This window comes from Heterodontus francisci, unplaced genomic scaffold, assembly GCF_036365525.1.
Source record: "Heterodontus francisci isolate sHetFra1 unplaced genomic scaffold, sHetFra1.hap1 HAP1_SCAFFOLD_51_1, whole genome shotgun sequence".
NCBI classification, from domain to species: domain Eukaryota; kingdom Metazoa; phylum Chordata; class Chondrichthyes; order Heterodontiformes; family Heterodontidae; genus Heterodontus; species Heterodontus francisci.
In genome coordinates, this window is record NW_027141937.1 from 3,732,208 (window position 1) to 3,745,384 (window position 13,177).

A 13,177-nucleotide genomic window follows, 5' to 3' on the forward strand; every position below is an offset into this window, starting at 1 on the left:
GGTTCTGATTTTCCAGTTGCACAATTTACTTTGAAATTATTTACCAAGCACCAGTGGATTGAATTTGAGAAACAACACAGAGTCATTTACAGCACAGAAGGTGGTTGTTTGGCCTATCATGTCCATGCTGGCTCTCCCCGGAGCAATGGAGTCAGTTCCACTCACCAGCTCGATCCCTTTCCTCCTGCAAGTTTCTTTCCTTCTAGTATCCATCCAATTTCCTTTTCAAATCATTGATTGTCTCTGCTTCCACCACACTCGTGGGCCCAGTCATTACCACCCACAACATAAAAAAGTTCCACAACAACAGGAAATGCTGGATTCACTCAGCAGATCTGGCAGCATCTGTAGAAAGAGAAGCAGAGTTAACGTTTCGGGTCAGTGACCCTTCTTCGGAACTGACAAATATTAGAAAAGTCACAGATTATAAACAAGTGAGGTGGGGGTTGGGCAAGAGATAACAAAGGAGAAGGTGCAGATTGGACCAGGCCACATAGCTGACCAAAAGGTCACAGAGCAAAGGCAAACAATATGTTAATGGTGTTTTGAAAGACAAAGCATTAGTACAGATTAGGTGTGAATATACTGAATATAGAACATCAGCAAGTGCAAACCTGAAGAAAAGCAACCTGAAAAAAACAGTGGGTAAGCAAACTGAACAAACTAAGATGAAATGAAATAAATGCAAAAAATGTAAAAAGGAATGCAAAAAAAAGGAAGAAAAAATAACTAAAAATGAAAGTAAAGTGGGGAGCTGTCATGCTCTGAAATTATTGAACTCAATGTTCAGTCCGGCAGGCTGTAGTGTGCCTAATCGGTAGATGAGATGCTGTTCCTCGAGCTTGCGTTGATGTTCACTGGAACACTGCAGCAATCCCAGGACAGAGATGTGAGCATGAGAGCAGGGGGGAGTGTTGAAATGGCAAGCAACCGGAAGCTCAGGGTCCTGCTTGCGGACTGAGCGGAGATGTTCCGCAAAGCGGTCACCCAGTCTGCGCTTGGTCTCCCCAATGTAGAGGAGACCACACTGTGAGCAGCGAATACAGTATACTACATTGAAAGAAGTACAAGTAAATCGCTGCTTCACCTGAAAGGAGTGTTTGGGGCCTGGGATAGTGAGGAGAGAGGAGGTAAATGGGCAGGTATTACACCTCCTGCGATTGCAAGGGAAGGTGCCCTGGGACGGGGACGAGGTGGTGGGGGTAATGGAGGAGTGGACCAGGGTGTCGCGGAGGGAACGATCCCTTCGGAATGCTGACAGGGGAAGGGAGGGGAAGATGCGACTGGTAGTGGCATCACGCTGGAGGTGGCGAAAATGGCGGAGGATGATCCTTTGGATATGGAGGCTGGTGGGATGAAAAGTGAGGACAAGGGGAACCCTGTCACGGTTCTGGGAGGGAGGGGAAGGGGTGAGGGTAGAGGTGCGGGGAATGGGTCGGACACGGTTGAGGGCCCTGTCAACCACAGTGGGGGGAAATCCTCGGTTGAGGAAAAAGGAGGTCATTTCAGAAGCACCGTCATGGAAGGTAGCATCATCAGAGCAGATGCGTCGGAGACGGAGAAACTGGGAGAATGGAATGGAGTCCTTACAGGAGGTAGGGTGTGAAGAAGTGTAGTCGAGGTAGCTATGGGAGTCAGTGGGCTTATAATGGATATTGGTAGACAACCTATCCCCAGAGATGGAGACAGAGAAGTCGAGGAAGGGAAGGGAAGTGTCAGAGATGGACCATGTAAAGGTGAGAGAAGGGTGGAAATTGGAAGCAAAGTTGATAAAGTTTTCGAGTTCGGGGCGGGAGCAGGAAACGGCACCGATACAGTCATCAATGTACCGGAAAAAGAGTTGGGGGAGGGGGCCTGAGTAGGACTGGAACAAAGAATGCTCGACATATCCCACAAAAAGACAGGCATAACTAGGACCCATGCGGGTACCCATAGCGACACCTTTTACTTGAAGGATGTGCGTGGAGTTGAAGGAGAAGTTGTTCAATGTGAGAACAAGTTCAGCCAGGCGGAGGAGGGTGGTGGTGGATGGGGACTGGTTGGGCCTCTGTTCCAGGAAGAAGCGGAGTGCCCTCAAACCATCCTGGTGGGGGATGGAGGTGTAGAGCGATTGGACGTCCATAGTGAAGAGGAGGCGGTTGGGACCAGGAAACTGGAAATTGTCAAAATGACGTAGGGCGTCAGAAGAGTCACGGATGTAGGTGGGAAGAGACTGCACCAGCGGAGAAAAGATAGAGTCTAGATAGGAAGAAATAAGTTCAGTTGGGCAGGAGCAGGCTGACACAATGGGTCTGCCGGGACAGTCCCGTTTGTGGATTTTGGGAAGGAGATAGAAGCGGGCTGTCCGGGGTTGCGGGACTATGAGGTTGGAAGCTGTCGAGGGAAGATCTCCAGAGGAGATGAGGTCAGTGACAGTCCTTTGGACGGTGGCTTGATGTTCGGTGGTGGGGTCATGGTCCAGAGGGAGGTAGGAAGAGGTGTCTGTGAGTTGGCGTTGAGCTTCTGCAAGGTAGAGGTCGGTACGCCATACAACAACAGCACCACCCTTGTCTGCAGGTTTGATGACCATGTCGGGGTTAGACCTGAGAGAACGGAGTGCCTCAAGTTCAGAGGGGGACAGGTTAGAGTGAGTGAGGGGGGCAGAGAAATTGAGACGACCAATGTCTCGCCGACAGTTTTCAATGAAGAGATCAAGAGCGGGTAAGAGGCCAGGGTGAGGGGTCCAGGTAGAGGGAGAATACTGGAGGGGGGTGACCCATTCACCCGCCTCCAGTATTCTCCCTCTACCTGGACCCCTCACCCAGGCCTCTTACCCGCTCTTGATCTCTTCATTGAAAACTGTCGGCGAGACATTGGTCGTCTCAATTTCTCTGCCCCACTCACTCACTCTAACCTGTCCCCCTCTGAACTTGAGGCACTCCGTTCTCTCAGGTCTAACCCCGACATGGTCATCAAACCTGCAGACAAGGGTGGTGCTGTTGTTGTATGGCGTACCGACCTCTACCTTGCAGAAGCTCAACGCCAACTCACAGACACCTCTTCCTACCTCCCTCTGGACCATGACCCCACCACCGAACATCAAGCCACCGTCCAAAGGACTGTCACTGACCTCATCTCCTCTGGAGATCTTCCCTCTACAGCTTCCAACCTCATAGTCCCGCAACCCCGGACAGCCCGCTTCTATCTCCTTCCCAAAATCCACAAACGGGACTGTCCCGGCAGACCCATTGTGTCAGCCTGCTCCTGCCCAACTGAACTTATTTCTTCCTATCTAGACTCTATCTTTTCTCCGCTGGTGCAGTCTCTTCCCACCTACATCCGTGACTCTTCTGACGCCCTACGTCATTTTGACAATTTCCAGTTTCCTGGTCCCAACCGCCTCCTCTTCACTATGGACGTCCAATCGCTCTGCACCTCCAGCCCCCACCAGGATGGTTTGAGGGCACTCCACTTCTTCCTGGAACAGAGGCCCAACCAGTCCCCATCCACCACCACCCTCCTCCGCCTGGCTGAACTTGTTCTCACATTGAACAACTTCTCCTTCAACTCCACGCACATCCTTCAAGTAAAAGGTGTCGCTATGGGTACCCGCATGGGTCCTAGTTATGCCTGTCTTTTTGTGGGATATGTCGAGCATTCTTTGTTCCAGTCCTACTCAGGCCCCCTCCCCCAACTCTTTTTCCGGTACATTGATGACTGCATCGGTGCCGTTTCCTGCTCCCGCCCCGAACTCGAAAACTTTATCAACTTTGCTTCCAATTTCCACCCTTCTCTCACCTTTACATGGTCCATCTCTGACACTTCCCTTCCCTTCCTCGACTTCTCTGTCTCCATCTCTGGGGATAGGTTGTCTACCAATATCCATTATAAGCCCACTGACTCCCACAGCTACCTCGACTACACTTCTTCACACCCTACCTCCTGTAAGGACTCCATTCCATTCTCCCAGTTTCTCCGTCTCCGACGCATCTGCTCTGATGATGCTACCTTCCATGACGGTGCTTCTGATATGACCTCCTTTTTCCTCAACCGAGGATTTCCCCCCACTGTGGTTGACAGGGCCCTCAACCGTGTCCGACCCATTCCCCGCACCTCTACCCTCACCCTTTCCCCTCCCTCCCAGAACCGTGACAGGGTTCCCCTTGTCCTCACTTTTCATCCCACCAGCCTCCATATCCAAAGGATCATCCTCCGCCATTTTCGCCACCTCCAGCGTGATGCCACTACCAGTCGCATCTTCCCCTCCCTTCCCCTGTCAGCATTCCGAAGGGATCGTTCCCTCCGCGACACCCTGGTCCACTCCTCCATTACCCCCACCACCTCGTCCCCGTCCCAGGGCACCTTCCCTTGCAATCGCAGGAGGTGTAATACCTGCCCATTTACCTCCTCTCTCCTCACTATCCCAGGCCCCAAACACTCCTTTCAGGTGAAGCAGCGATTTACTTGTACTTCTTTCAATGTAGTATACTGTATTCGCTGCTCACAGTGTGGTCTCCTCTACATTGGGGAGACCAAGCGCAGACTGGGTGACCGCTTTGCGGAACATCTCCGCTCAGTCCGCAAGCAGGACCCTGAGCTTCCGGTTGCTTGCCATTTCAACACTCCCCCCTGCTCTCATGCTCACATCTCTGTCCTGGGATTGCTGCAGTGTTCCAGTGAACATCAACGCAAGCTCGAGGAACAGCATCTCATCTACCGATTAGGCACACTACAGCCTGCCGGACTGAACATTGAGTTCAATAATTTCGGAGCATGACAGCCCCCCACTTTACTTTCATTTTTAGTTATTTTTTCTTCCTTTTTTTTGCATTCCTTTTTACATTTTTTGCATTTATTTCATTTCATCTTAGTTTGTTCAGTTTGCTTACCCACTGTTTTTTTCAGGTTGTTTTTCTTCAGGTTTGCACTTGCTGATGTTCCATATTCAGTATATTCACACCTAATCTGTACTAATGCTTTGTCTTTCAAAACACCATTAACATATTGTTTGCCTTTGCTCTGTGACCTTTTGGTCAGCTATGTGGCCTGGTCCAATCTGCACCTTCTCCTTTGTTATCTCTTGCCCAACCCCCACCTCACTTGTTTATAATCTGTGACTTTTCTAATATTTGTCAGTTCCGAAGAAGGGTCACTGACCCGAAACGTTAACTCTGCTTCTCTTTCTACAGATGCTGCCAGACCTGCTGAGTGAATCCAGCATTTCTTGTTTTTGTTTCAGATTTCCAGCATCCGCAGTATTTTGCTTTTATAAAAAAGTTCCACCTCATCAAGGATGGGAAATACTTATATCTTCTATATTTAGCTTATTCTCTATTTCTATGAGAATAGACTGGCAGTCAACATGAAAGGGAACCCAAAAATCTTCGAGCAGCATGTAAATGATAAGTGGGTAGTAAGAGGTTGAGTAGGGCCCATTAGAGACAAAAAGGATAATATAAGCTTAGAGGTGCAGGGCAATGTTAATCTACTTAATGAGTACTTTGCATCAGTGATCACTTTGGAAGTGGAATTTGACAAAATATCAGTAGAAGTGAAGAGAGTGGAGGCAATGGAGAGAGTACAAATTAGGAGAGGGAGGTACTAAAAAGGCTGGCTGTGCTTAGGGTAGATAAATCACCTGGTCCGGATGGCTCACATCCCAGGTTGCGAAAGGAAATGCGGATGCAGATAACGGAAGGGCTTGCTATAATCTTCCAATCTTCCCTGGATACGGGAGAGGTGCCAGAGGATTAAACAGTGGCAAATGCGATGCCCTCATTCAAGAAAGGGTGTGAGGACAGTCTGGGTAACTACAGGCTAGTTAGATTGACAGCAGCGGTGGGTAAGGTTTTAGAAAGAATAATCAGGGTAAAAAATCAACAGTCACTTGGAGAGGTTTGACTTAATTAAGGAGAGTGAGCATGGATTTATAAATGGGAGTTCATGCTTGACTAATCTCACTGCATTTTTTGATGAACTAACAGAGCAGGTTGATGAAGAGAATGCAGTGGATGTTGTTTATATGGATTTTAAGGAAGCGTTTGACAAGGTACCACATAAAAGGGCGGTTAACAAAATTGAGGTTCGTGGTATAGGAGGGTCAGTGTCCAATTGGATAGAAAATTGGTTTAAGGACAGAAAACAGCGAGTCTTATTAAATGGTTCTTTGTCAGACTGGAGGATAGTCGACAGTGGTGTTCCCCAAGGGTCAGTGCTAGAACCACTGCTTTTTTTGCTCAAGGTAAGTGACTTGGATCTTGGAATACAGAGTAGAATCTCAAAATATGCCGATGTCACCAAACTTGGAGGAGTGGCAAACAGTGAGGATGATATGAACTGCCTGCAACAGGACAGTGATAGGCTAGCAGAATGGGCAGACAGGTGGCAGATGGAATTTAATAGTGACAAGTGTGATGTGATGTATGTTGGCAGAAGGAATAGGGAGAGGCAAAGAACAAAGAACAAAGAAAATTACAGCACAGGAACAGGCCCTTCGGCCCTCCAAGCCTACGCCGATCCAAATCCTCTATATAAACCTGTCGCCTATTTTCGAAGGGTCTGTATCTCTTTACTTCCTGCCCATTCATGTATCTGTCTAGATACATATTGAAAGACGCTATCGTGCCCGCGTCTACCACCTCCGCTGGCAATGCGTTCCATGCACCCACCACCCTCTGCGTAAAGAACTTTCCACGCATATCCCCCCGAAACTTTTCCCCTTTCACTTTGAACTCGTGTCCCCTTGTAATTGAATCCCCCACTCTGGGAAAAAGCTTCTTGCTATCCACCCTGTCTATACTTCTCATGATTTTGTGCACCTCAATCAGGTCCCCCTCAACCTCCGTCTTTCTAATGAAAATAATCCTAATCTACTCAACCTCTCTGCATAGCTAGCGCCCTCCATACCAGGCAACATCCTGGTGAACCTCCACTGCACCCTCTCCAAAGCATCCACATCCTTTTGGTAATGTGGCGACCAGAACTGCACGCAGTATTCCAAATGTGGCCGAACCAAAGTCCTATACAACTGTAACATGACCTGCCAACTCTTGTACTCAATACCCCGTCCGATGAAGGAAAGCATGCCGTATGCCTTCTTGACCACTCTATTGACCTGCGTTGCCACCTTCAGGGAACAATGGACCTGAACACCCAAATCTCTCTGTCCATCAATTTTCCCCAGGACTTTTCCATTTACTGCATAGTTCACTCTTGAATTGGATCTTCCAAAATGCATCACCTCGCATTTGCCCTGATTGAACTCCATCTGCCATTTCTCTGCACAACTCTCCAGTCTATCTATATTCTGCTGTATTCTCTGACAGTCCCCTTCACTATCTGCTACTCCACCAATCTTAGTGTCGGCTGCAAACTTGCTAATCAGACCACCTATACTTTCCTCCAAATCATTTATGTATATCACAAACAACAGTGGTCCCAGCACGGATCCCTGTGGAACACCACTGGTCACACGTCTCTGTTTTGAGACAATCCCTTCCACTGCTACCCTCTGTCTCCTGTTGCCCAGCCAGTTCTTTATCCATCTAGCTAGTACACCTTGGACCCCATGCGACTTCACTTTCTCCATCAGCCGACCATGGGGAACCTTATCAAACGCCTTACTGAAGTCCATGTATACGACATCTACAGCCCTTCCCTCATCAATCGACTTTGTCACTTCCTCAAAGAATTCTATTAAGTTGGTAAGACATGACCTTCCCTGCACAAAACCATGTTGCCTATCACTGATAAGCCCATTTTCTTCCAGATGGGAATAGATCCTATCCCTCAGTATCTTCTCCAGCAGCTTCCCTACCACTTACGTCAGGCTCACCGGTCTATAATTACCTGGATTATCCCTGCTACCCTTCTTAAACAAGGGGACAACATTAGCAATTCTCCAGTCCTCCGGGACCTCACCCGTGTTTAAGGATGTTGCAAAGATATCTGTTAAGGCCCCAACTATTTCCTCTCTCGCTTACCTCAGTAACCTGGGATAGATCCCATCCGGACCTGGGGACTTGTCCACCTTAATGCCTTTTAGAATACCCAACACTTCCTCCCTCCTTATGCCGACTTGACCTAGAGTAATCAAACATCTGTCCCTAACCTCAACATCCGTCATGTCCCTCTCCTCGGTGAATACCGATGCAAAGTACTCATTTCGAATCTCACCCATTTTCTCTGACTCCACGCATAACTTTCCTCCTTTGTCCTTGAGCGGGCCAATCCTTTCTCTAGTTACCCTCTTGCTCCTTATATATGAATAAAAGGCTTTGGGATTTTCCTTAACCCTGTTTGCTAAAGATATTTCATGACCCCTTTTAGCCCTCTTAATTCTTAATTTTAGATTGCGCCTACAATCCCGATATTCTTTCAAAGCTTCGTCTTTCTTCAGCCGCCGAGACCTTATGTATGCTTCCTTTTTCCTCTTAGCTAGTCTCACAATTTCACCTGTCATCCATGGTTCCCTAATCTTGCCATTTCTACCCCTCATTTTCACAGGAACATGTCTCTCCTGCACGCTAATCAACCTCTCTTTAAAAGCCTCCCACACATCAAATGTGGATTTACCTTCAAACAGCTGCTCCCAATCTACATTCCCCATCTCCTGCCGAATGTTGGTACAGTTGGCCTTCCCCCAATTTAGCACTCTTCCTTTAGGACCACTCTCGTCTTTGTCCATGAGTATTCTAAAACTTACGGAATTGTGATCACTATTCCCAAAGTAGTCCCCCACTGAAACATCAACGACCTGGCCAGGCTCATTCCCCAACACCAGGTCCAGTATGGCCCCTTCCCGAGTTGGACTATTTACATACTGCTCTAGAAAACCCTCCTGGATGCTCCCGACAAATTCTGCTCCATCTAGACCTCGAACACTAAGTGAATCCCAGTCAATGTTGGGAAACTTAAAATCTCCTATCACCACCACCCTGTTGCTCCTACAGCTTTCCATAATATATATACTTCATGGCACAGTTCTAAAGAGTGTGCTGGAATAGAGGGACTTGGGGTTCATGTGCATCAATCTTTGAAGGTGGCAAGACATATTGCGAGAGTGGTTAGCAAAGCATATGGGATCTTGGGCTTTATAAATAGAGGCATTGAGTACAAAAGCAGGGAAGTTATGCTGAACCATTATAAAACTCTGGTTAGGCCCCAATTGGAGTGTTGCTTCCAGTTCTGCTCAGCAGACTTTAGAAAGAATGTGAGGGTCCTTGAGAGGACGCAGAGGTGATTTACCAGAATGGATCCAGGGATGGGGGATTTTAGCAACAAGGTTAGGTTGGAAAAGCTAGGATTATTCTGCCTTTCTCAAAGGAGATTGAGTGGAGAATTGATAGAGGTGTATAACACCTCTAGAGAACAGGCCATCCTGGACTGGGTATTGTGTAATGAGAAAGGATTAGTTAACAATCTTGTTGTGTGGGGTCCCTTGGGGAAGTGCGCCCATAATATGATAAAATTCTTCATTAAGATGGAGAGTGAGAGAGTTGATTCCGAGACTCGGGTCCTGAATCTAAACAAAGGAAACTATGAAGGTATGAGGCGGGAGTTGGCTATGATAGATTGGGGAACGTTACTTAAAGGGTTGACAGTGGATAGGCAATGGCTAGCATTTAAAGAGCGCATGGATGAATTACAACAATTGTTCATTCCTGTCTGTGCAAAAGTAAAACAGGAAGGGTGGCTCAACTGTGGCTTACAAAAGAAATTAAGGAATGTATTAGATCCAAGGAGGAGAAATATAAAATGGCCAGAACAAGCAGCAAACCTGAAGATTGTGAGCAGTTTGGAATTTAGCAGAGGAGGACAAAAGGATTGATTAAGAAGGGGGAAAAAGAGTATGAGAGTAAGCTAGCAGAGAACATAAAAACTGACTGTAAAAGATTCTATAGATATGTGCAGAGAAAAAGATTAGTGAAGACAAATGTGGGCCCCTTACAATCAGAAACGGGGGAATTTATAATGGGGAACAAAGAAATGGCAGACCAATTAAATACATATAGAACATAGAACATAGAACATACAGCACAGAACAGGCCCTTCGGCCCACAATGTTGTGCCGATCCTTTGTCCTCTGTCAAGGACAATTTAATCTATACCCCATCATTCTCCTTTATCCATATACCTATCCAAAAGCCTTTTGAAAGTCCCTAAAGTTTCTGACTCAACAACTTCCCCGGGCAAGGCATTCCATGCCTCGACCACTCTCTGGGTAAAGAACCTTCCCCTGACATCCCCCTTATATCTCCCACCCTTCACCTTAAATTTATGACCCCTTGTAACGCTTTGCTCCACCCGGGGAAAAAGTTTCTGACTGTCTACCCTATCTATTCCCCTGATCATCTTATAAACCTCTATCATGTCACCCCTCATCCTTCTCCGTTCTAATGAGAAGAGGCCTAGAATGTTCAGCCTTTCCTCGTAAGACTTATTCTCCATTCCAGGCAACATCCTGGTAAATCTCCTCTGCACCCTCTCCAAGGCTTCCACATCCTTCCTAAAATGAGGCGACCAGAACTGCACACAGTACTCCAAATGAGGCCTTACCAAGGTCCTGTACAGCTGCATCATCACCTCACGGCTCTTAAATTCAATCCCTCTGCTAATGAACGCTAACACCCCATATGCCTTCTTCACAGCCCTATCCACTTGAGTTGCAACTTTCAATGATCTATGCACATAGACCCCAAGGTCTCTCTGCTCCTCCACATGCCCAAGAACCCTACCGTTAACCCAGTATTTTGCATTCATGTTTGTCCTTCCAAAATGGACGACCTCACACTTTTCAGGGTTAAACTCCATCTGCCACTTTTCAGCCCAGCACTGCAACCTATCCAAGTCCCTTTGCAGACGACAATAGCCCTCCTCGGTATCCACAACTCCACCAACCTTTGTATCATCTGCAAATTTACTGACCCACCCTTCGACTTCCTCATCCAAGTCGTTAATAAAAATCACAAACAGGAGAGGACCCAGAACTGATCCCTGCGGCACGCCACTGGTAACTGGGCTCCAGGCTGAGTATTTACCATCTAAGACCACTCTCTGCCTTCTATCAGTTAGCCAATTCTTAATCCAACTGGCCACATTCCCCACTATCCCATGCCTCCTGACTTTCTCCATAAGTCTACCATGGGGGACCTTATCAAATGCCTTACTAAAATCCATGTACACCACATCCACTGGTTTACCCTCATCCACTTGCTTGGTCACCTGCTCAAAGAATTCAATCAGGCTTGTGAGGCAAGACCTACCCCTCACAAAACCGTGCTGACTGTCCCGAATCAAGCAGTGTCTTTCCAGATGCTCAGAAATCCTATCCCTCAGCACCTTTTCCATCAACTTGCCTACCACCGAAGTAAGACTAACTGGCCTGTAATTCCCAGGGTTGTTCCTATTCCCTTTCTTGAACAGGGGCACAACATTTGCCACCCTCCAATCACCTGGTACCACCCCCGTCAGCAGAGAAGATGAAAAGATCATTGCCAGCGGCTCTGCAATTTCATCCCTTGCTTCCCATAACATACTTTGGATCTGTCTTCACAAAGGAGGATACAAATTATCTCCCAGAAATGTTGGGGAACATAGGGTCTAGTGAGAAGGAGGAACTGTATGAAATCAGTATTAATAGGGAATGTTTGGGAAATTGATGGGATTGAAGGCCGATAAATCCCCAGGGCCTGATAATCTACATCCCGTGGTACTTAAGGAAGTGGCCCTTGAAATAGCAGATGCATTTCTGGTCTTTTTTCAAAATTCTATCGACTCTGGAACAGTTCCAATGGATTGGACGGTAGTTAATGTAACTCCATTATTTAAAAAAAGAGGCAGAAAGAAAACAGCGAATTATATACCGGTCAGCCTGACATCAGTCGTGGGGAAAATGCTGGAGTCCATTATAAAAGATGTAATAGCAGAGTGCAATAATAACTCGTCTCCACTCCGAGTATTTCTAAATCCCACACATTCACTATCATGTGAACAATTATTTCCTGTTGTGTCTCACTCAGATTTGTAAACTTCACTGTTTTGGAGTGAGGTGACATCTACTGGCGGGAAGCAAGAACTGCAATCAAGCAGCAGAAACTCCACAGTCTGTCAGGGTGAAAGAAATATTGCAATGTGAGGATACAGCGAAGTGGTTTTATTGGGCAGATGGAGACATGATTCCACTTGTGGTGGTGTCTGAAGCAAAGGCCAGAAATACAAAATTGTCATTAATAAAAGAAATGAGGAATTCATGAAAAATGTAGGAACGTAGTGAATGGTTAGAATGTGGATAGAATAGAAAGTGAGATTGGATGGACAGAAGCAGTCTGAAAGGATGGCTGAAACAAAAGATGAGTGCCCTGAAACGTTAACTGTGTTTCTCACAGCACAGATGCTGCCAGAGCTGCTGAACATTTCCAGCACTTTCTGTTTTTATTTCAGCATTTGCAGGATGTTGCTTTGATCTGAAAAAAAATGGATGATTGACGGGGGGGTTCCAGTGAAATTCCACAGCAGCTAATAAAACCTGATTGTCAGTGGCTCGTTGGTCTAGGGGTATGATTCTCGCTTCGGGAGTATGATTAATTAACATGCGAGAGATCCCGGGTTCAAGTCCCGGACGAGCCCTGGTCTGCTGGCATTTTTAGATTAAGGTTATCTATTGGTTTCAGCCTTCCAGAAGGTGGAATTGACTTCCAAACGGAGCTGGCTTGAGGACCAGACAAATGGATTCAAAGAGCTTGTCGACAAAATTGTAATTAACTCAATGTACAGATAACCAACTGGGAATATAAAGTTGTTGCAGTAATTGAGACCTGACTCCAAAAAACAACAGCACTGGGTTCTGGACTGGAATGGAATGGAATTCTTCAGTGTTTCTGTTGTTTGGCTTGCATTGGCTCAACGATTTTCTTGTTTTTCACTTTGTCGATGCCTTTGAATAATTGTGGATCCTTCTTCAGAGTGTCTTCTTTCACCAGGTAGTTCTGACCTCTGATGATGTTGATTGTAATCAGCTTCAATTCGCTGATAGTTTTGGAAGTGAGAAGATTTCCTTTGCTTGAGTCTACAACATGGAACTCAGTCTGACATGTGGACCCATGGGAGGATTTGAATGCCACCCCTGCGTTGGAGTTGCATCCATCCAATAAGACACCGAGTAGAAGTGACAGTTCTGTCAGTCGAACATGAGACTTTT

The 13,177-nt window shown here is 46.7% G+C and overlaps 1 non-coding gene across 1 annotated transcript; it reads left to right on the forward strand.

Annotated features, from left to right (window-relative positions):
- The first annotated feature begins 12,517 nt into the window (after positions 1-12,517).
- trnap-cgg (transfer RNA proline (anticodon CGG)) lies at positions 12,518-12,606 on the forward strand. The gene is given in 2 exon segments: positions 12,518-12,553; positions 12,571-12,606. It is a non-coding gene; the product is annotated as a tRNA-Pro (tRNA).
- Positions 12,607-13,177: the final 571 nt, after the last annotated feature.